The sequence below is a fragment of the Pleurodeles waltl genome, chromosome 3_2, assembly GCF_031143425.1.
Source record: "Pleurodeles waltl isolate 20211129_DDA chromosome 3_2, aPleWal1.hap1.20221129, whole genome shotgun sequence".
Lineage (NCBI taxonomy): Eukaryota > Metazoa > Chordata > Amphibia > Caudata > Salamandridae > Pleurodeles > Pleurodeles waltl.
Window position 1 is genome coordinate 122,500,545 of NC_090441.1, and position 21,554 is coordinate 122,522,098.

The 21,554-nt window shown below is 41.9% G+C and overlaps 1 long non-coding RNA gene across 1 annotated transcript in view; it reads left to right on the plus strand.

Moving 5' to 3' along the window:
• The window catches only part of LOC138286765 (uncharacterized), a 79,729-nt gene that overhangs the window by 45,008 nt on the left and 13,167 nt on the right, over positions 1-21,554 (plus strand). The window contains exon 2 of the long non-coding RNA XR_011202054.1: positions 18,022-18,075. This is a non-coding gene — a long non-coding RNA (uncharacterized lncRNA). The remainder of the gene's footprint in view (positions 1-18,021; positions 18,076-21,554) is intronic.

The window sequence follows — 21,554 nt, forward strand, 5'->3', positions numbered from 1 at the left end:
TAGTTGGTTACCGCCTGTTAGGTTATACAATTTCATGTTGTCTCTCCCAGCTCCTGTCCGCCTTCCTCTATTTGACATTCTGATTCGAGCCTGATGAAGGGTGGTTGCGCGCTATCACTGGGGGGTTACAGCTATTTAGGACTATAAAATGCAGATTTTAATGTTCGTTGGGGGGATCGTTCAGGGCGGGCGTTCGTCATCTTTTCTTTCTATTATTGCTACGAAAGAGTTCCAGGTGTCAAGACCTTTGACCAGAACACCCTTTGTTGATAGGAGCTGAAGCGTGTCGGCTTCGGCCCTGGCCCAACGCCGCAGCTCCGATCGCCATTGTTCAATGCTCGGCGCGGCTGGTGCCTTCCAGTGCATGGCTATGAGGCGTCTGTACAACACCAGTGCCAGCGCTATGCATCTTAGGGTTTGTTTCCGTCTTTTAAGGCTTGGACCTACACCCAGCAAACACAGCTCCGGGGTGGGGGACATTTCAACAGCTGTCCAATCAACAAGCAGTACTATTATGTCTTCCCATACTTTCCGGATTGGGGGGCATTCCCAGGTCATGTGGTAAAAGGTGGCTTCGGGAGTGGCGCATCTAGGGCATGTTTGCTTTGAGTGGGGGAAAATACGGGTTATTCGATGAGGTGATAAATATGTTTGATGTAAATAATTAAACTGGGTATAACGAAAACGCGGGTTGCGTGATACTTCTTTTGTCATTGTCAACGCCTGATTCCAAGCGGGTTGTGGTAGAGGCTCTGCTAGCACTGCATCCCACTTGTTCTTTGATTGTACTTGTTTATCTTCAGCGCAAGAAGTTAAGATTATGTATGCTCTTGACACATTTATTGAATCTTCTATGCTACCTAGCAACTCATGCAATCTAGGGGAGATATTTGGTTCTGAGTTTTCATTGCCCCAGCAAAACCTTAGTGTCTGGCGTACAGCTCCATATGCTATAAAGCTTCCGCGCCCCAGTTCATATTTATCAATTAGTGTATTGAAAGTTAGGAGGCGTCCTTCACTATAGATGTCGCCGATGGTGCGTATTCCCTTTTCTGACCAACTGTTCAGGCCAACTCTAGCTGCTATGTTGGCTATTTTCGAGATGGCCAAAAATGGAAGCCTGGGGGAATATTGTGGTGTTTTATTGTTCATGATCACATGGTGGCCCCATATCCAGTGCGCAATTTTCAGTAGTATGTTGCGTGGGTGTTTGGGGGATTCGCGATTCATCAAGTATTGTATTAAGCCCCTGTTCCCCAAAGACGAGTGGATCATCTGTGATTCAGCTCCGTCTGGACGGCTTAGCCAGGATGAGATCCATTGTAACTGGGAAGCTGCGTAGTACATTTCGAATCTAGGCGCTCCCATTCCACCCATTGTTAGTGGGTGGTATAATTTTGTTAGTGCCACTCGGCGTCTGCCGTTGCCCCATATGAGATTTATTAATAGGCTATTCAGAGGTTTAAAGAAAGAGGCTGGGAGAGTCAGTGGGAGGGCCATGAAGAAGTACAACAATCGGGGCAGGATCACCATCTTCGCTATGGCTACTCTGCCCAATGGTGATAGAGGGAGTGAGCACCAGAAGGGCAGGGAGCCTCTAATGGATCGAATCGCCTGCCCCAAGTTGCCGTCCCTGAGATCTCGTGCGTCGTGATATATGTTTACACCCAAGTATTTGAAAGTGGTGTAACACCATTTCAGTTCGCCAGGGTTGGAGGATAATCTGTGTGCTTCAGGGACAGGACACATAGGGAATATGCACGACTTAGACCAATTTACCTTGAGTCCGGCCAACGTGCCAAACCTGTGCAGTAACTTCAGCACTTCAGGTAGGGATTTTTGGTGATCTCGTAAGAAAATAAGTGCATCGTCTGCATATAGCGACACTATACGGTGTGTGTGGTCGTCTCGGATGCCCCATGCAGGGGCTACCGCTCGTAGGTGAGCTGCTAAGGGTTCGATTGCGAGGGCGAATAAAAGCGGGGATAATGGGCAGCCCTGCCTGGTTCCTCTCTCTATTTTAAACGGTTGCGAAATTGTGTCGCCCGTTTTGACTCTTGCAGAAGGGTTAGTGTAGAGTACCTCTATCCATCGGATGAATGTTCGACCGAAGCCCATACGGCGCAACGTCTCCATCAAGAAGGGCCAACCCAGCGTGTCAAATGCTTTTTCTATGTCCAGTGATACTGCCACTTGAGCATAGTCATCCGTTCGTGAGTTCGCCATAAGGCGCAATAAGTTTCGGATATTGCTAAATGTGCTCCGGCCAGGTATAAATCCAGCCTGGTCGTGATGTATCAGGTCCGGCATACATGGGAGCAAACGGTTGGCTAGCAGTTTACCGAGTAGCTTACAGTCTGTGTTCAGTAGTGATAGTGGTCTATATGAACGTACATCCAATGGGTCTCTCCCCGGCTTAGGTAGCACTGCTATCAGCGCTTCACGGCATGTGTCTGGTAATTGTCCACGCTCTAGCGCCTCCGTCAGCATCTCTAGATATGGGGTTTGTGTTTGAGTCGGGAACATGCTATAGTATTCAATAGGCAGTCCATCGTTGCCTGGTGCTTTGCCATGCGGCAATTGTTTTAGGGCCTGCTGTATCTCATTGATATCAATTGGTCTTTCCAGGTCTGCAACCTGAGCGGTCGTTAGTTGTTTCAGCTCGATAACAGTAAAAAACTCGCTCAGTGATGTTTCGGGTGGGGGGACGGGAGCTTTGTATAGTGTGCTGTAATACTCCTTAAAGGCTAGGTTAATATCGGCCTGTGCATTTACTATTAGTCCTGTTTCTAATCGGATGGCTCCTATGGGGGATTTCCGGCCACCATTGTGTATGAGCCATGACAGTAATTTACCCGATCTGTCACCCTCTGCGTGGTTACGAGCTATGTAGTGTCGATGGTCAAACAGACCTAGTCGTCTATCAGCTTCGTACCATTGTGCGCGCTTTCCAGCTAGTTCTGTGTGTGTAATCTCGCCCCTGGCGAAGTCTTTCTCAAAAGAATGTACTTCCTTTTCTAAGTTACTAAGCTCACGTGCTAGTGTTTGACGCGCGCCGACTGTTGCTGAGATGCATGTTCCTCGTATGACTGCCTTATGTGCGTCCCATTCTGTTGATCTAGAGCCCGTTGTCCCCTTGTTTTGGATGAAGTAAGAGGATATGTGTATGGCTAATTCATCTCGGAAAGGGGGGTCTTGTAACAATCGGGTCTGGAGGCGCCAAGTTGGGATGCATGCGCGCGGGCTGCCCCATCTGAAATGAGCGATGAGAGGGGAGTGATCTGAGATTACCCTAGCGGTGTAATCAGCGCTAGTGATCTTGTGGGTGATGTCTTGGGAGATGAGGATAAGGTCTATGCGAGTGTGGAGGAGGTGTACTGGGGAGTAGTATGAGTATTCGCGATCATGGGGGTGTATATGCCTCCAGGTATCTATGAGACGGTGGTCTACCATCCATTGACGCAGCATCTGCGAATTTTTGATTGCTTGGGAGGCTGCTATGGGGGGGTGTGATCTATCCGTATCTATATGTGGAACGCAGTTCATATCCCCGCCCCAGATACATGTAGAGGATAGGTCGTTTGAGAAGTGTGAGATTGTTTTGTGTAGGAATTCACTTTGTCCGACGTTCGGGACGTACAGTCCGTTCAGTGTTACTGGTTCCCCATCTAAGTGGCCTGTTAAATGTATGTATCTGCCCTCTATGTCAAAAACGCCGCGCCGCACAGTGTACGGGACCCCCGGGGCTATCCATATCAAAACCCCTCTTGCGTATGATGAATTTCCCGACCCGTGGACCTGCCCGCCCCACTTTCTTTCCAACCAGGGAATATCTACAGGGGTAATGTGCGTTTCTTGGAGAATGGCTATATGAATATTGTGACGCTTTAGGTGCGCGTGTATCCTATTGCGCTTTCTTATGCCCGCCATACCCTTAACATTCCACGTCATTATATTATATGTTGGTTCCTTTTTTGTCATGTTAAGTTAGGTTGTTGCACACCTATTTTTTTGTACAGTTGGGTCGATCCCGTGACGCGTCCAGAGACTGCTGTTAGTCTAGTGCGCGCCGCCCACCCACGTCTCCCCTCCGCCACCAGCGCCCGCCCGCCAGCCCCCCCAGTCCTACAAAACAACATTATCAAAAGAGAATAATAAAAATGAGAGCAAAAGAAATAATAGGCAAAAGGATATTTCGGGTAAAGCCCGGAGATAAACATAATGGCACAACTGGTGCCTAAACTGCAAACTGCGAAGTTAAGTTCCATTCGGGAGTGACTTGGTTGTCGGAGAGCGTGGTTTTGGTATAGCCGGGCGGGAACCGACCCGTCTCCAGGATAATTTTGTCCCTGCTCGGTCCAAATTGTAAGTACAACCGCTTTGGTTACCCTGTTAGTCCCAGTCAAGGAAGCTAGCGGCCAGATCCCATCCCAAAGAAACCACCAAGCACCGCTCTAGGCCGCATAAGGGCGGGAGGTCGCGTGTCCCAACGCCGGACTCATGTCTGTGGCGCAGTTCATATTCCCTCACGAGGTCTAGAGATCATCCGCAACGCGCGGTGTAAGGTCAGGGCCGGCCAGTAGGAAGGAGGAGGATGCACTTGATTCCCCTCCTGGGGATCCGCTGTCTGTAGCATCTGTGTCACTTCGGGTTTTGGATTGTGGTCGAGTGAAGGAGCTAGTTTCCCTTAATATTTGAGCTTGCTCTGATTCCATTTGCGATTTCGTTTTTTTTTCCTCCTGGAGCTGGGTGTTATCCAGTCCTCAGTTGTTGTCTTTTCCGTTGGCGGGCTGATCAAACCTTTGGCGTGAATCCAAGTCCATGCATCCTCTGGGGTAGGGAATATGAGCGTTTTCTCATCTATGGTGATACGCAGGCGGGCTGGGAACATGAGAGAATAAGTTATATTATTTTGTCGCAAGATTTGTTTGATCTTTACAAAGGTTGCTCTTCTACGTTGTACTTCCAGCGTATAGTCCGGGTATGCAGATATGTTATTATTTTCCAAGCTGATTTGACTGGAAGATCTAAAGTGTTGAAGAACAGAATCTCTGTCTCTGTGGTTAAGAAATCTAGCTATCATGGGTCGGGGTGGCGCTCCAGGCCGAGGGGGTCTGCCCGGTATTCTGTGGGCTCTTTCTATCATTGGTGATTTTGTGGCATCCTGAGTTTTCATTATTTCTTTCAGCCAGTTTTCTAAGAAATCCTCGGCTTTGGGTAGTTCCAATCGTTCTGGGATGCCAATGAATCTGATATTGTTACGTCTTGAGCGCCCCTCTGCTTCTTCAGCTCGGCGTTGTAGCTGTGCCAACTCAGTTTCCATCTGTTTGAATTTGCTTTTCATGTCTTTCATTTCCGGGTGAACCGTTTCTAGCGACAGTTCAGCATTATGCACTCTGTCAGACAGTTTGCGGTGGTCAGCTCGGAGTAGGGAGACCTCCAGCACTGCGGCATCAATTTTCCCTTCTAGCGAAGTTTTGGTTTCCATAATTGCCTGCATAATTTTATCAAATTGCTGGGAGTGTGCGCGTAGCGTCTCGCTCAGTTGAAGTTGCGTTGCCTTTTGCATGTCCAGTTGGCCCATGGAGGGGGGGGTTTCTCCCTCCGCAGAAGTCCCTGTTTTGGAATGCTTAGGCTTGACCATTGTGACCACTATGCGACCGGGGAGAATTATGCCGTATGAAATCAGCTATGTGTACTGGTGGGGCGAAGCAGAGCCATGCACGTCAAAGTGGGTGATTTTAGCGTTATCAGTGGTCCAGGCGTGGTTGCTTATTTTCAGGGATATTAGGAGTTAGTATGTTAATTTGTTGACTGAGGCCCTCCTCGTTGCAAGGCAGAGAGCTGAATGCCACTGGCCTGGTACAGGTGCGTTGGGTTTTTCACTTATTTGCTTGTGGCTTGATACTTTGGTGACCCAACGTGGTTGTTTTATGTGCGTTTAATTTATTCTGTGCCAGCGCTTTTTCATTCTTTTTTTTTTTTTTCTCTTTTTTATTTCTTTTTTTCCTTTATTCTGATTTTATTGGCTCCTCCTCTCTTTTTTATTTATGTATTTTTATTTTATTTTTTGTAAATTTTTTCCTTCTTCCTTTCTTTCCCACTCCTCCGCCTCTGCTTCCCACTGTTTTATCTTCTGTGCTGGGTGCTGGTGCTTGAGGGTCGTTGTCGCTGGCCCAGTGCCCTGCACGGGAGGAGAGGCCGAAGGTCCCCTCAGCCGGTCCGGTACACTCCACCAAAGGCACGCCGGGGCCCCCACTCCACCCGAGCACGCGTCCGCCGGCCGCCTCCACAGATCAAGGGCGGAGTGCCAGGGTGAGCCAGACGCCCGTTCCTGGCGCCGACACGTCCAAGGCCCGACCCCGCAAGGGAACACCGCCCAGTGCTCTCGCCGCAGCGTCACCGCACGACGCTGCTACCAGTTCTTGGTAGGGGGGCCACGTGGAGCTGTAGGGATGCTAAGCCATATCAGGGGGGGCTCGCTCACTGCCGCGCGCCCCCGTGTTTCTTGTTGCTCCGATGGAGCGCGGCCGAACCGGAAGCCGCGGCGTCCCCCAGGCCGCGCCCCAGCCAGCAGGCCCGCTCCCAGGGCCCACCGCAGTCCAGGCCCAACAGCCCTCGACCCCCCCGGCGATCCCACGGGGAAGCCGAACGGGGCGACCCGACCGCCGTGCCCACGTCTCGCCGGCCGCGGGAGGGCCGCCTCACCTCCCGATCCACAGCACCAGGCGCGTCTTGCTTCCTCGAATCCAGCAGTTGATCACGGGGCCATCCGCAGCTACTTCTGTGTCCTTGAGGGCTGCCCCCGGCACTGGGGGGGTAGCCTCAGCATTTTATGGCCGACCGGGAACCAGGGACCAGGATATTCGGCAAGAAGGAGGGCCGCGAGCGGAGCTCTTTTCTCAAGCGTCCGCTCCGGCCGCCATCTTGGCCACGCCCCGATATGTTGTAAGATAATGTTGGAATGTTTAAGGCTCTGCATTCTCCTTTGGACACCAGTAGCTCACGAAGAGAGAGCAGGTGGTATTAAGGAGGCCAAACTTAGGGGTCGTCTGGTTGTACTTCAAATAAACATTACTGTAAAAGCTCTGATTGTCGTTGTCTTCTATATGGCCCAATTAGGGAATTCCTACTAGTGTGCTCCGTGGAAGGAGCTGTCACTGCATTCAGCAAGGAATCTCCCTGAGTGCGCTTTACTTTATTTTGCCAAATTTGCAAAAACTGTTACAAAAATCCTGAAACACCTAATCCTAACCACAAAATATAATTAGTATTACAAATATTGTAAATTAAAGAAAAGGCATTTAAAAACCCATCCATAAATTGGAAGGGAAAAAAGATAACCTGCAACAAAGAAAAACATACTACGCCAAATAGAAAACAGTGTACGGTAAAGGTACATGTCTGCTAAGCAGCAGCTAATAAAAGAGGAAGAGGACTATGTGCACTGGACGATTTTATGTTTGAACATTCTTTGCTTTATGGTGTAGTTATGATGTAGTAATGTTCTTTAAAGGGCTGCATGCTGAGGCAGCAATATAAGGTTGTTGCATAGTGGTAGCATCGGTCTTTTAATTAAATCACAAGATGTTGAGCCATTGGCAGGACTCGATCCAGGTTCCTCTGTTACAAAGATGGCAACTCTGCCTGTAAGCCACATCTCCTCTCCAATTTACTTTCTAGTGGGGGCCTCGTTATATTGTGTTACACTACCGCCTACAGGTCTTGATCATTCTTCACAGCAAGGGAACACCAGAGGTGACAATATGCCTCTCCTCCTTTTGCAGCAGCTTGGCAGGTGAACTTTCAGGATGTGGTCTCTTGCATGCCAAAACTCCTGATCTGAAAAATTATGGCCCTCATTATGACAATGGCGGTAAATCCGCTTACCGCTGCGGTGACGACTGCCAACATACCGCCGCGGACTCAACACCCTCTACATATTATGACCACACACACCAAACCAACAGAATACTGCCACAAACACATATCCGCCAGCCCAAAGGTCAGTGTTAGTTTCTGTACTACCACCCATATCATTACGCCAACAAAACAACGCCCACCACATTATGACCCATGAATCACCACGGCGGACATTCAGTGGCGGTAAACCATTGGCGGTACACACCGGCGCAGTTTGAATGGCCACCCAAATACAAAACCACACCACATTGGCCAATACCAAAAACACACATCTGACACTGATACACACACCACACCCATCCAACCATCCACAGCACTATAAAACACACACCCACATTACCCACAACCCTTTATGAACACCAAAAACTGCCACGAGACAGACACGAATATCACAAAGACAACTATACACACACCACAAACACCCATTCATTCGTCACGCACCCCACATCCCATACCCCATCACATTAGTCAACACCCTCTGCACAACACACACACACCACACAACACCCATGTCTTCACTAAGGCACCCCCGTTTCACTGATGAGGAGTTGCACGTCATGGTGGAGGATATAATCAGGGTAGAGCCACAGATGTTTGGAGCACAGGTACAGCAGATATCCATTGCCAAGAAGATGGAGCTATGGCGGAGGATTGTCGAAAGGGTGAACGCCGTGGCACAGCATCCAAGAACAAGGGACAACATCAGGAAGAGGTGTAACGACCTACAGGGGAAGGTACGTTCTGTGACAGCAAGGCACCAGCTTGCCATCCCGAGGACTGGCGGTGGAGCCCAACCTCCTCCTCCCCCACAGCTCACAGCATTGGAGGAGCAAGTCTTGGCAATACTGCATCCTGAGGGACTCACTGGAGTAGCCGGAGGACTGGACACTGGTGAGTCAATATTTACTACTTATCACCCCCATACCTGCATGCCATCTCACCCCCTCTCCCTGACTCCCATCACTCCACTCTATTCCATACAGTGCACCTACATATGTGACCAACCCCAATGCCAAGCCCTGCATGCCATACCAATGCATGGACAGCCCTCCCAGCCCGGCATGTACACCCATCACTAGAGCATGCACAGCATGGAGTACCAACAATCACACAATACATCTATAAACAGCAAATATATACATGCAAGGATACAGACACCTATATTAATATATGCATGTATATTCATACACAATGTAAAGCAAATAAGCAATAAAAATGCATCACAGTAGAGCCTTTCTGGTGCTTCATCTTTCACCTGTCAGCAAGTCATTGACCCCGGTTTCACCGCAACGAGAAAGAGAGAGCTATACCCTCACAGGAAATATATCAGGCATTCGACGTCTAAATCCTGATTGAGGTCTCTGAATCTCCCACTGTCGCTCTGGGTCTCTTATGTATCTTAAACAAACAAGGAAAGAGCTTTCTGGAAAAAACCCTCCCGCTCTGCAAGAAATATAAAAAAATGCTGGCTATTATAGGTCAGCTTTGAAAGAAACACATTGGAACTTGGCCAAAATCCCAAGGTGTCTTTCCCAAAACTAAACCGTTCCTTGCTGTACCATAAACAATTCAAGTACATCCTTATCTTGCTGACTGGCTCCTCCATGTTATGCCCTAGCCCTTCTGTGAGAAAAGAACATGCAGAATAGAAAACACGTTGCTTAACATGCTTTATATGGAAAACTACTTGCATCTTTAACATGGTGGTGAAGCTAAGGATAAGCTGAATTCAAAATGGAGTATGTAACTGGTGACCGCTAATGTGATGGTGGACAGCTAAGCCAAGTGCAAAGTGGTGCAACACATAGTCAGTGGTCAAAACACAAATATCGCAGTGGTGCGACACGAAGTCAGTGGTCAAATCACAAATAACACTACAACAGCGACCCCAGGCCACACCTCACACCCAGGACAATCAGGGTCCTGGGGTCAGTGGGCACACCGTTCAGGGGACACTGGCCCTGGAGGATAGGGACACTGGGAGGACAGCTGTGTGCCAGGGGGAGGACAGGCTGAGGGAACCGACTCTCTAGGAGGCACTCACTAATGTCCTGGAGGCTTACCAACAATCCCAGGACAAGATGAGCCAGATTCTTACCATCATGCAGGAGAAAAAGTGGCTGCAGGAGGTACACCATCAGGCGATCAGGGAAGATTTGCAGGCCCTCAACGCCATCATGGTCTCCATAGCAGGGGCGCTGGCTGAAATGACCAACATCATGAGGGAATAGAGAGCACACCAGTGGGCCCCTCCCACTAGCCTGTCTACTGACCAGCCCTCCACATCTGCTGCAGCAAGTGGACACGAGGCCCAGTCACAGGACCCACAGGCTACCAGCACCCCTCCCCCTGCAGAAGGTGAACCACCCCCCAAATGTTCCCTTTAATCCTGACAGAAGCCAGAGACACTTGCCAAGACCAAGACCACCGCCAGGAAATGAGACCTTCCTGAATGGCCCCCTTGTGGCCCACCCGGTCACCTTGTCCACTGTAAGCTGCCTTTGCTCCCCTTCCTATAGCCCCTTGGACACTGGACCTGTGCTACAAACAAACTGGAACAATACCCTGGAATAAATCTCTAACATCACCCCATTCCATTGCACTTTTCCATTTATAATTTGCACTAAAATAAACACCCTTGAACACAACTTGAGTAATAGTGTTTTATGTGATGAAAATGTGCAATTATGGAAACAGTCACATCTTGTGCAAATGATCTGAACACTGTGATAGCATACAAATAATGACCTGTAGCTGTCTGTAGTCATCACCTCAGTACACAGTGGTTACAACACCAACATCTGCAAAATGAGAAGACATAGGTGACAGTAAGTTGAGATGAACAGGGAGTGACTGCCATCCTACTACAGCCACACAGAACACATCAATAGTCAGAGGAATGGTCAGTTACACTGTCTCACCTGTGTCATTGGAAGTATGTGTGTCATACATGCTTTGGCTCACATACACTCTGTCACACAAATACACTACACATAGAAGTACTCCCTTTTACACACACATACTCTGTGTTACGCACAACACTCACAGAGACATTGAGGACAAATTTATTTTGCATTTACAGCATGTTAGGTCAACATCCCAATGTGGTTTTGGGTTGATATTTTGAGGAATTTGTTATTTTGTTTACTACATTGAAGAACGTACTTAAATATAGCAGTGCACATATTAGCTTGCATGTGGTCTTTGCAATTTTAATTTTGTTACTAAAATTAAAAACGTCCTTAAATATAGCCGAATGTTCACTTGTTTTATCGCGTTTATCTTCATTATCTCGCAAGTATATTAATCACAGTTACCGTTCAGTTATATTGGCTTCATAACACACACACGCTCTCTCACATGTACACGCTCTCACGGACATACACACATTCTCTTTTATACACAATCAGTTTTTATCTCACATCAACACATCAACTTCTTTTTTTTGTTTTCTTCAATTTTTAATTCATACAGCACTCTCTTTCTGTTTTGCTCTTTCCCTCTTTCACACACTGCACGAACATTTACACATACAGACTGTCTCCCTCTCTCACTTTATCTTCCCTCTTTCTTTCACACACACACACACACACATATGCTGTCTTACCTATACAAGCTTTTATGCACATACATACATCGTTTTTGAAATACACACACGCTCTAAGTTACACACACGTACTCTGTGTCACCCACATCATTCACACATTCATATCGATTGTATTCGTCGATTTGACCATGTCAGCTTAATATTGCAGCGCCTGCTTTGACTTTTATGTTAAATTTGTACAGTTTCTGTTAGTATTTACCTCGCTGCCATTTTATGCTGACTTTTTGTTCTGTTAATTGACAAATCTCGACAGTGTTAGCGCAGTTTTTATTATACACTGACACATTTTAAAACCTTACCAATACAGGCTTAGTTGTGCCTGCTTAATATTTTGGTATGTATTGGCATTTAAAAGCCTACAAGTGCTAATGTCCACTTGTATTTTACTTCTGCACAGCTTGAAATAAGAGCAGTTACCGTTTAGCTGTGGCTCTTTAAAATGTATTACTTATTAACATCAAGGTAAAGCCCATCACTGACAATTTTGTTTTTGATCCTTAAAGGCATCTGCCGCTACTTTGTTGCAAGGGACAAAAGCTATTTAGCCACAAACAAAGACTCTCCAGTGGGCAGACAGGGGTCTGTAGTTTGTTGCTGTGTTGAGAAAGAGATCGCTTACCTTCCAAAGGGAGAGAATTAGCATAGCTATAAAGATCGATATCAGGAACCTAAACAGCATATGTGGGTCAGGATGTTGACGTTACAAGTACGCTAATTCGCTTTCCACTGAAGACAAGTGGTATTTTTCATGGATACAGCTTTGTTTTTTCAAACATTCACACCACTCCAGACTTTTTGGCCGTACCCTTCTCATTAACAACAAGGTGTGCTTGCATTACACCTAAGTGCTTAAAGTAGGCTAAACTTTTTTTTTAACCTTTAGAGCCAATTACAACTTCGTTTTCTTTTTAGCCAATAAGAATACACGTTTTTAACATTCCTTCATTTTTATTTGCTACTTTATTTAGCTTTTGTTAACTTTTATTAGCCTTGCTGATATTTAAACACTGTATCTTGCTAAAACTAAGCAGTCGAATTTTTTGGGGGTTCAGATTTTTGCAAAGCTAGAGATCACGCAAACCATATTGGTTGTTTCTTTTCAACTTCGGTAAGTGTTCTATATGTGTGTCTTTAAATTAACTAATTACTACTGTGGGAAAAAATTATATTGATTAAATTAGGTAGTTGTACAACTGCATGCCAATTTAAGCAGATTATTGTTATAAAACACTCTTTTTCTGTCTCTCATACACACTGTTTTGTTTTCATTTTCTATGTGTGTCTGCTGCTCTTTCACAAAGGTCTGCTCTTTTTCTCTCTCTCTTCCTCCCTTCTACACTAGTTTTGACAAAGCTGTGTCTCTTTAAACTTTTATTAGTCATTGCCACTGATTTTTAGTTGAAAGGTGCACTCTTAGCTTTTAACATGCATGTGTAACCTTTACATTCTATCGAAGTCAACTTAACTTGGCATAGTTTGTTATCGTGAAATTAGGACCACATCTATTCTTTAACAGTAAACGTTTTCCACACTTTTAACACCTTCTACTGTCGGCTCAATTTAACATTGCATTGGTATATATTTTAGTATATTTTATTAGTGTCCACTTTTGTTTTATCACGCTTTTGCACTGCTTTAACATAGCAGTATGTGCGTTGTCTTTTATCTGTTACCACAGCTTCAGTTTGTAATTTTATGTGCTTACATATAGCAGTGCACGTGTTACCTTTTATCTCCTGTTTGCACATTTAGATCTGTTACAAAATGTATACACATGCTTAATTATAACAGGGCGCGTTTATTATTATCTCATGTTTGCACTGTTGCTTCCATTTGTAAATTTAAAAATTTGCTTAAATGTAGCTGGAAACACATTTGCTTTCATTTCCTGTTTCCACAATTTTGATTACCTAGCATCTATATTAAGCAAAGTTTCCGTGCTAGTACATTAGTCCTCATAATACACACATGCTCTCTCACATATACACGCTCTCATGGACATATACACATCTTTTCTCGCACACAAAAGTGCTCTCTCTTAACAACGTACTCTGTGTTACTTACATAAGTCACAGAGACATTAAGATCGTTTTCTTTCTGCATTTACAGCATGTCAGGTCAACATCGCTGTGCGGCCTTTGGTTTATATTTCGTGTTTTTCGTTTTGTCACTTACTAATTTTAAGAATGTACTTAAATTTAGCAGTGCGCACAATAGCTTTGAGGTGGTGTTTGCAGTCTTACATTCCGTTACTAAACTTTAAAATAGGCTTAAATATAACAGTGCGTGCATTTGTTTTTATCAGGTTTGGGCTGTGTTAATTATTAGATAGCTCGCAGTTATAGTTTTCAAAGTTGCCGTGCTGTTACATTTGCTTCATAACACACACACGCTCTCTCACATATACACGCTCTTACGCACATACACACATCCTGTCTCCGACACAGAAGCGCTCTCTTTTACACACACGCACTCGCATCATACACATTAGTTAATATATATTCACAAACTTTTGGGGGACAGTTTTAAGTATGTTACTTTAGCCCCACAGTGTGCGCTTTGCCTTTATCTCCGATTTGCACAGTTATTTTCGAAAGTCATTTATTAAATGTGCTTAAATATAGTTCTGCATGCGCTGCTTTTTATTTTATGTTTACAAACTTTCTATTATTAATTACTTTGCAGCAATATCATGCACACCTTGTATACAGTTACAATGCAATTGATAACACACACACGCTTTTTCACACAGACATGCCCTCACAAACATCCACACATTCTCTCTCCAACACATACATTTTTTCTCTCTCTCTATAACACATACATTGTCTGTTTTTCTTTGTGTCTCACCCATCTCTCTTATCGACATAGCACTCTGTCTTTTTCTCTCTGTTTTGCCCTCCCTCTTTTACACACAGCACTATTTTTCTCACACAAACACTGTCTCTCTTTTTCATTTATTCTCTCTCTTTCTAAACAGATACATACACGCTCTCTCACACATACAAGATTTCACGCACATACATCCATCCTTTCTCTCATGCACACTCGCTCTCTTTTACACACACGTACTGGGTCTCACCAACATCAGTCACACAAACATTCACATAGATTTTATACTAATGTTACACCGTTAGCTTAACAGCGCAGTGTGCGCTGTGCTTTTCATCTCGTATTTTCAGTCTTTTTGTTTACACATTTTTAAGAATGATAAAACGTACATAAATAAAACACTGGGCGCATTAACTTTTATTTGGTGTTTGCAGTATTACTTCAGTTATTAATTCTAAAAACGTACTTAAATATAGCAGTGCGTGCATTTTTTTTTATCAGGCTTGCACAGTTTTGATTACTAATTAGCTCGCAGTTATATTATTTAAAGTTTCTGTGCTGTTACATTACCTTCTTTATACATACGCTCTCTCATATATACACGCTCTCACGAACAGACACACATCCTGTCTTCCACACAACCAGTTTTTATCTCTCTCATTTACACAGCACTCTCTCTCTTTCTCTCTCTCTCTTTCCCTCTCTCATACACAGCACTAACTTCTTCACATACAGACTGTTTCTCTCTAACACTTTATCCTCCCTCTTTCACAAGCACACATATGCTTTCTTACTTATACAAGCTTTTACGCACATACATACATCCTTTTTCAAATACACATGCGCTCTCTGTTACACACACATACTCTTTCTCACCCACATTACCCACAGAAACATTCATAAAGATTTTATTCTAAGTTTGGACCATGTCAGCTTAATATTGCAGCGCGTGCTTTAACTTTCATGTTATATTTGTACAGTTTCAGTTATTAATTCCCTCGCTGCCATATTATGCTGACTTTTCGTGCTGTTAATTGACAACTTTTGACAGTGTTAGCACAGTTTTTATTTTAACTGCCACTTTTTGAAACCCTACCAGTTCAGGCTTCGTTATGCCTGCTTAATATTTTTGTATGTATTGGCATTTTTGAAAGCCCACAAGTGCTATTGTAAACTTTATTTTACTTTCGCACAGCCTCAAATAACACCAGTTACAGTTTAGTTGTGCCTGTTTAAAATGTATTATTTATTAACATCAAGTTGAAGAACAACTTTGTTTTTTATCCTTAAAGGCACCTGACGCTACTTTATTGCATGGGACAACAGCAATTTAGCTACAATGAATCTGCAGTGGGCAGACAGGGGTCTGTAGTTTGTTGCTGTGTTGCGAAAGATATTGCCTAGCTTCAGTAGGAAGAGAATTAGCATAGCTATAAAGATCGATATCATGAACCTAACCATCATATGTGGATCTGGATGGTGATTTGTACAAGTTTGCTAATTCACTTTTCTCTATTACAAGTGGTATCTTGGATGAATATTACCTCGTTTTTTCAAAAAATCACACCACTCCACACTTTTGGATCAGTTTCCGTTAGTAATGTTATAAATGTTCCTAAATATAGTACTGTGTGCATTGCCTTTTTATCGTGCTTGCACATTTTTAGATTTAACATTGAAAATCATGGAAAACTTTTGCATTGCGCTATTTGTGTTTTATGTAAACTATACACAGCTTTAGATAAGAATTTTCACAACAAGTTTAAATACAGCATTCCACGCATTGCCTTTTCACTTCTATTTACCCTATTTTAAATAGTAATTATCTTGCTGCAATCTCAAGCGAAGTTTTGTGCTGTTACATTGGTCCTCATAACACACATACACTCTCACACATATACGCTCTCACAGACAAACACTTTTTTCTCTTCTAAACATACAGTTTTTTTCTTTCTCTTACTTATACACTGTGTATTTTTTGCTCTGTCTATCTTTAACTCTCTCATTCATACGGCATTTTCTCTCTTTCTCACACACCTTACTCACACACAGCACTATCTCTCTCACACACACACTGTATTTTCAACTTTATCCTCTCTCTCTTTTACACACATACACCCTTTCTTACACATACAACCTCTCACACACATACAGACATCCTGTCTTTATTCAGAAGTGTTCTCTTTTACACACACATACTCATATCACACACATTACTTATAGAGATATTTACATACTTTTCATTGAAATTTTTTACTATGTCACTGTCACATTGCAGCGTGCGCTTTGCCTTTATTTCCTGTTTGCATAGTTGTTTTTAAAAGCAATTTATAAAACATGCTTACACATAGCACTGCGTACGATGCTTTTTATACTATGTTCACACACTTTCCATTATTAATTAGCTTGCAGCAATATTATGCACTCTTTCATGTTGTTACATTACTATTAAAAGCACAAAAACATTTTTTCACACATATATGCTCTCACAAACATGCACACATTCTCTTTCTAACACATAGGTTTTTTCTCTCTCTTCATAACACATACACTCTCTGTTTTTCTTTCTTTTTGTCTCATTCATCTTTCTTATTCACACACCACTGTCTCTCTTTCTGTCTCTTATGCCCTTTGTCCTTTACACACAGCACTATTTCTGACACAAACACTGTTTCTTTTTTTTCATTTTATCCTTCCTCTTTCTTTAACAGATACACACACGCTATCTCACAGATACAAGCTTTTACACACAAACACATATACTTTCTATCATACACATGCGCTCTCTTTTACACACACATACTCTGTCTCACACACATCACTCACAGACACATTCCCATATATTTTATTGAAAGTATTAAACAACTTTGTAACACTGCATTGTGCGCTTTGCCTTTCATCTCCTATTTGCATAGTTATTTTACTAAATAATTTCTTAAACATGCTTGCATATAGTACTGCGTACATTAGCTTTCATCTTGTGTTTCCACACAATTATTAATTACCTCAAAGCAATAACATGCAAAGTTTCCAGGTTGTCATGTTCGTCCTAATAACACACACACACACACACACACATACATGCTCTCATGAACATACACACATCTTAAATCACACATATAAACTTTTTCTCACTCTCTTTCTTACATACACACTTATCAACACAACTTTAAATTTCAATATTACACATTCAACTTTATATCATACGTCTCTATATTACAAAACTCACTAAAGACGGCTTAACTTTTTATGTTGATTTATTGTTAAAATAAGCATTATCTCTCATACACATTTTCTCTCTTTTTCTCTTTCTTTCAAACACTCACACACCACTCTATCTGTTTCTCTCTCTCTCTATTCGCACACAGCACTCTTTCTCACACACATACACTGTCCCTCTTTTTCACCTTATCCTGCCTCTTTCTTTCACACACACACAAATACACATACTTTGTCTCAAACACACACACGCTTTCTCACACATACATACTCTCATGCACATACATATATTACCTTTAAAGCGAATTACAACTTTATTTTATTTTTAGCCAATAAAAATACATTTTACCACAGTTATTTCATTCTTATTCATTACTTTATCATTGCTAATATTTAAACATTGTATATAGCTAAAACAAACCAGTCTTCTTTTTTTACAGTCCTACAAATCGAACTATTAAGCCTTCTACATTGGTTGCTACTTAAAAACATAGGTAAGTCACTTATATATGTCTTTTAACTAATTAGTTACTACTACTAGACAAAATTATATTAATGTATTTATGTAGTTTAGCCATTTACATTATTCTGTATGTTTTAATGCATTGCATTTTATCTCCTATTAGCAGAGCTTTGGTTACTAATTTCATTAACATGCCTATTTCTATTAGTGTGTGTGTTGCCTTTTATTTGTGTTGGCAGAGCTCTAGTTACTAATTTCATAAACATGTCTAAATATCACTGAGGGGAAGTTGTGTGTGTTCAGCAATGTTTTATGTTTTATTTTTACCTGTAACGTTTAATGAATTCCTAAAGCTGCAAAACTACAAACAAGCTAAATCTACTTCCCTTCAATAGAATAAAAACAGCCAATTCCAAACAATTTTACCACACTCCAATGCAATACAACCCACTCCAGTCCAATCCAGCACAATGAACTCCACTCTAATACACACCATAACAATTCAGGCTAATTCCATTACAAACCACTACATCCTGACCCTATTTTACACCCTCAAGTCCAATACATAACATTCAGTACAATCCACAACACCACAAAATTTAACACACTCATTTTAATACACTACAGTACTTTCCATTCTATAACAATACACCCTATATCAATACAAAACATTATATTACATACAATACAATCTAGAATAATCCATCCCAATACATCGTAAATTAATGTACTCCATTCCAAACAAATACATCTCACTACAATCTACCATATACCAATACATAACACTGCACTCTATTGCATTCCAATCTAATCAAAAACACTGCAGTATAAGCCACCCTACTCTAATGAAACTCACCCCAGCCCACTCCAATACAACCCACTCCACTTCAATGATCTCACTCCCACCTGAATCATTTAAAACCACTCCAAACAAACCTAACCTACTGTAATCCAACACATTACATTCAAATGTAATCTACCCCGCACAAAACAATTCTAATGCTACCCAGCCCACCTTACTCTAATACAATACACTACAATCCATTCCACAAACTCCTATCTTCTCCAAATTAATGCATCCTACTCTAATTAAATTCACTGCATTCTAAACTAAGTTCATCTGTACCACTTCAATATAATACAATACAACACTCATAAATCAAACCATTGCACTTCAAACTATTCCATTCCACTCCTAATTTCTCATGTCAATACAATTCACCCACTCACAATCCAGCCTACTCTCATCAACCCAACACCAAATCAAACCACAATCTACAATACTCCACAATCTACAACCACATTCAAATACATTATACATTAATCCAAATCTACAACACTCTTATTTACCTCACTACACTCTAATCCACACTCTAACATAGTCTAAACCACTGTATCCTACTTTAGTGCACCACATTACGAAATAATACTATTCAACTCACCCCACTTAAATCTCCCTCATTTTAATACAATCTACTACAATCCCTCACACTACAAATCACAGCACTCCAAACAAATTCATGGTTCTATTCAAGTTCACCCCAAACAACTAAAATACAAACCACACCCCAATACATCCAACTACAATACAAAACAATATCTTTAAATCTATTTATTTTATCAAAATTATATATTTATAATTCTTTTTATCTTTTACAGGAAAAAAGTCAACAAAGTAAGCAACAAATGTATTACAGTTTTATACAATTTTAACAGCTACAACCGTTTACAGGAGAGTAACTAACTTTAAACAATTTAACAAAACCACATAGCATACTAGCACAATAATTAATTACAATACATACAACTGCTCCTTTTCAACCATTCCACAACCACCACAATAAAATACAGTATATCTAAAATACATTACAAACCCAGTAATTGTTTATAATTAACACATACACACAAAACAATAACATTTATATATTTAAAAAATAACAAATATTTATAAATAATATGAATTACATTCTAAAAGCTAGTTATCATCAAGGCCATGAAAAATGTAATATCAGTTCAAGGGGAAAACAATGCTACCAAATAGTACTTTTGCAATATTACATAACTACTATAAACTTGCACAAAACTGGGATCAAAATGATTTACACTATATTATGGATCTAGGAGATAAGTTATACACTCAAATTCTATTAATCATGAAATGCATATGCATCCAGATGATTTACCAAATTATATACAACATAATAATACAATATATTCACTTAAACTAGGAATACCTTATTATGGTGACATACTGCATTGTATTGACCCTTTATATCCTGATTTAAAAACTGCAATAAATATAACAATAAACCTGCATTCTGGAATAATACTGTGCATGAACGCATATACAATTTCAATTTTTACAAGTGCACATACTTATTTTATTTTTGATTCACATAGCCGAGATAGCAAAGGAATGCCTCATCCAAATGGAACATGTATTACTATTGAAATAATGAGCTTTGAAGGTCTAATTCAATATATTTACGAACTTACAAACAGTATTAAAGTTCCAAATGAGAATTATGTTGGTTTTGAACTAACTCCCATAAGTATAAATACAATTTTAAAAAAAACACTTCAAGATGCACACAGGAGATACAAAAAAAGCCAAGAAAATATTACTACCAAAAATTATTTGCACATCAGACACATACATATAACACAGAAAATGCTTTGTATACGGATATTGGCTTTAATAAGTTTACAGACTTAAATATAGCAACAACACCAACCTCTATATCACAAACAAATCTACAGACAATTTCATTTAATATTTTAAATAAAAAACACATTTGCACAGTCATTTAAGAGGAAACACAATATTTTGCCATTGGATAAATTAAACCCCTCTAAAAAAAATACATATGGACAAAAACAACATATGCAACTTAACCCCTTCGCTGCCAGGCCTTTTCCCCCTCCTGTGCCAGGCCCTTTTTTGCCTATTTGGGGCAGTTCGCGCTTAGGCCCTCATAACTTTTTGTCCACATAAGCTAACCAAGCCACATTTGCGTCCTTTTTTTCCAACATCCTAGGGATTCTAAAGGTACCCAGACTTTGTGGGTTCCCCTGAAGGAGGCCAAGAAATTGGCCAAAATACAGTGAAAATTTCGTTTTTTTCAAAAAAACTGGAAAAAGGGGCTGCAGAAGAAGGCTTGTGGTTTTCCCCCTGAAAATGGCATCAACAAAGGGTCTGCGGTGCTAAACTCAGCAGCTTCCCAGCTTTCAGGAACAGGCAGACTTGAATCCGAAAACCCAATTTTTCAACACAATTTTGGCATTTTACTGGGGCATACCCCATTTGTGCAATTTTTTGTGCTTTCAGCCTCCTTCCAGTCAGTGACAGGAATGGTCATGAAACCAATGCTGGATCCCAGAAACCTAAACATTTCTGAAAAGTAGACAAAATTCTGAATTCAGCAAGGGGTCATTTGTGTAGATCCTACAAGGGTTTCCTACAGAAAATAACAGCTGAAAAAGAAAAATATTGAAATTGAGGTGAAAAAA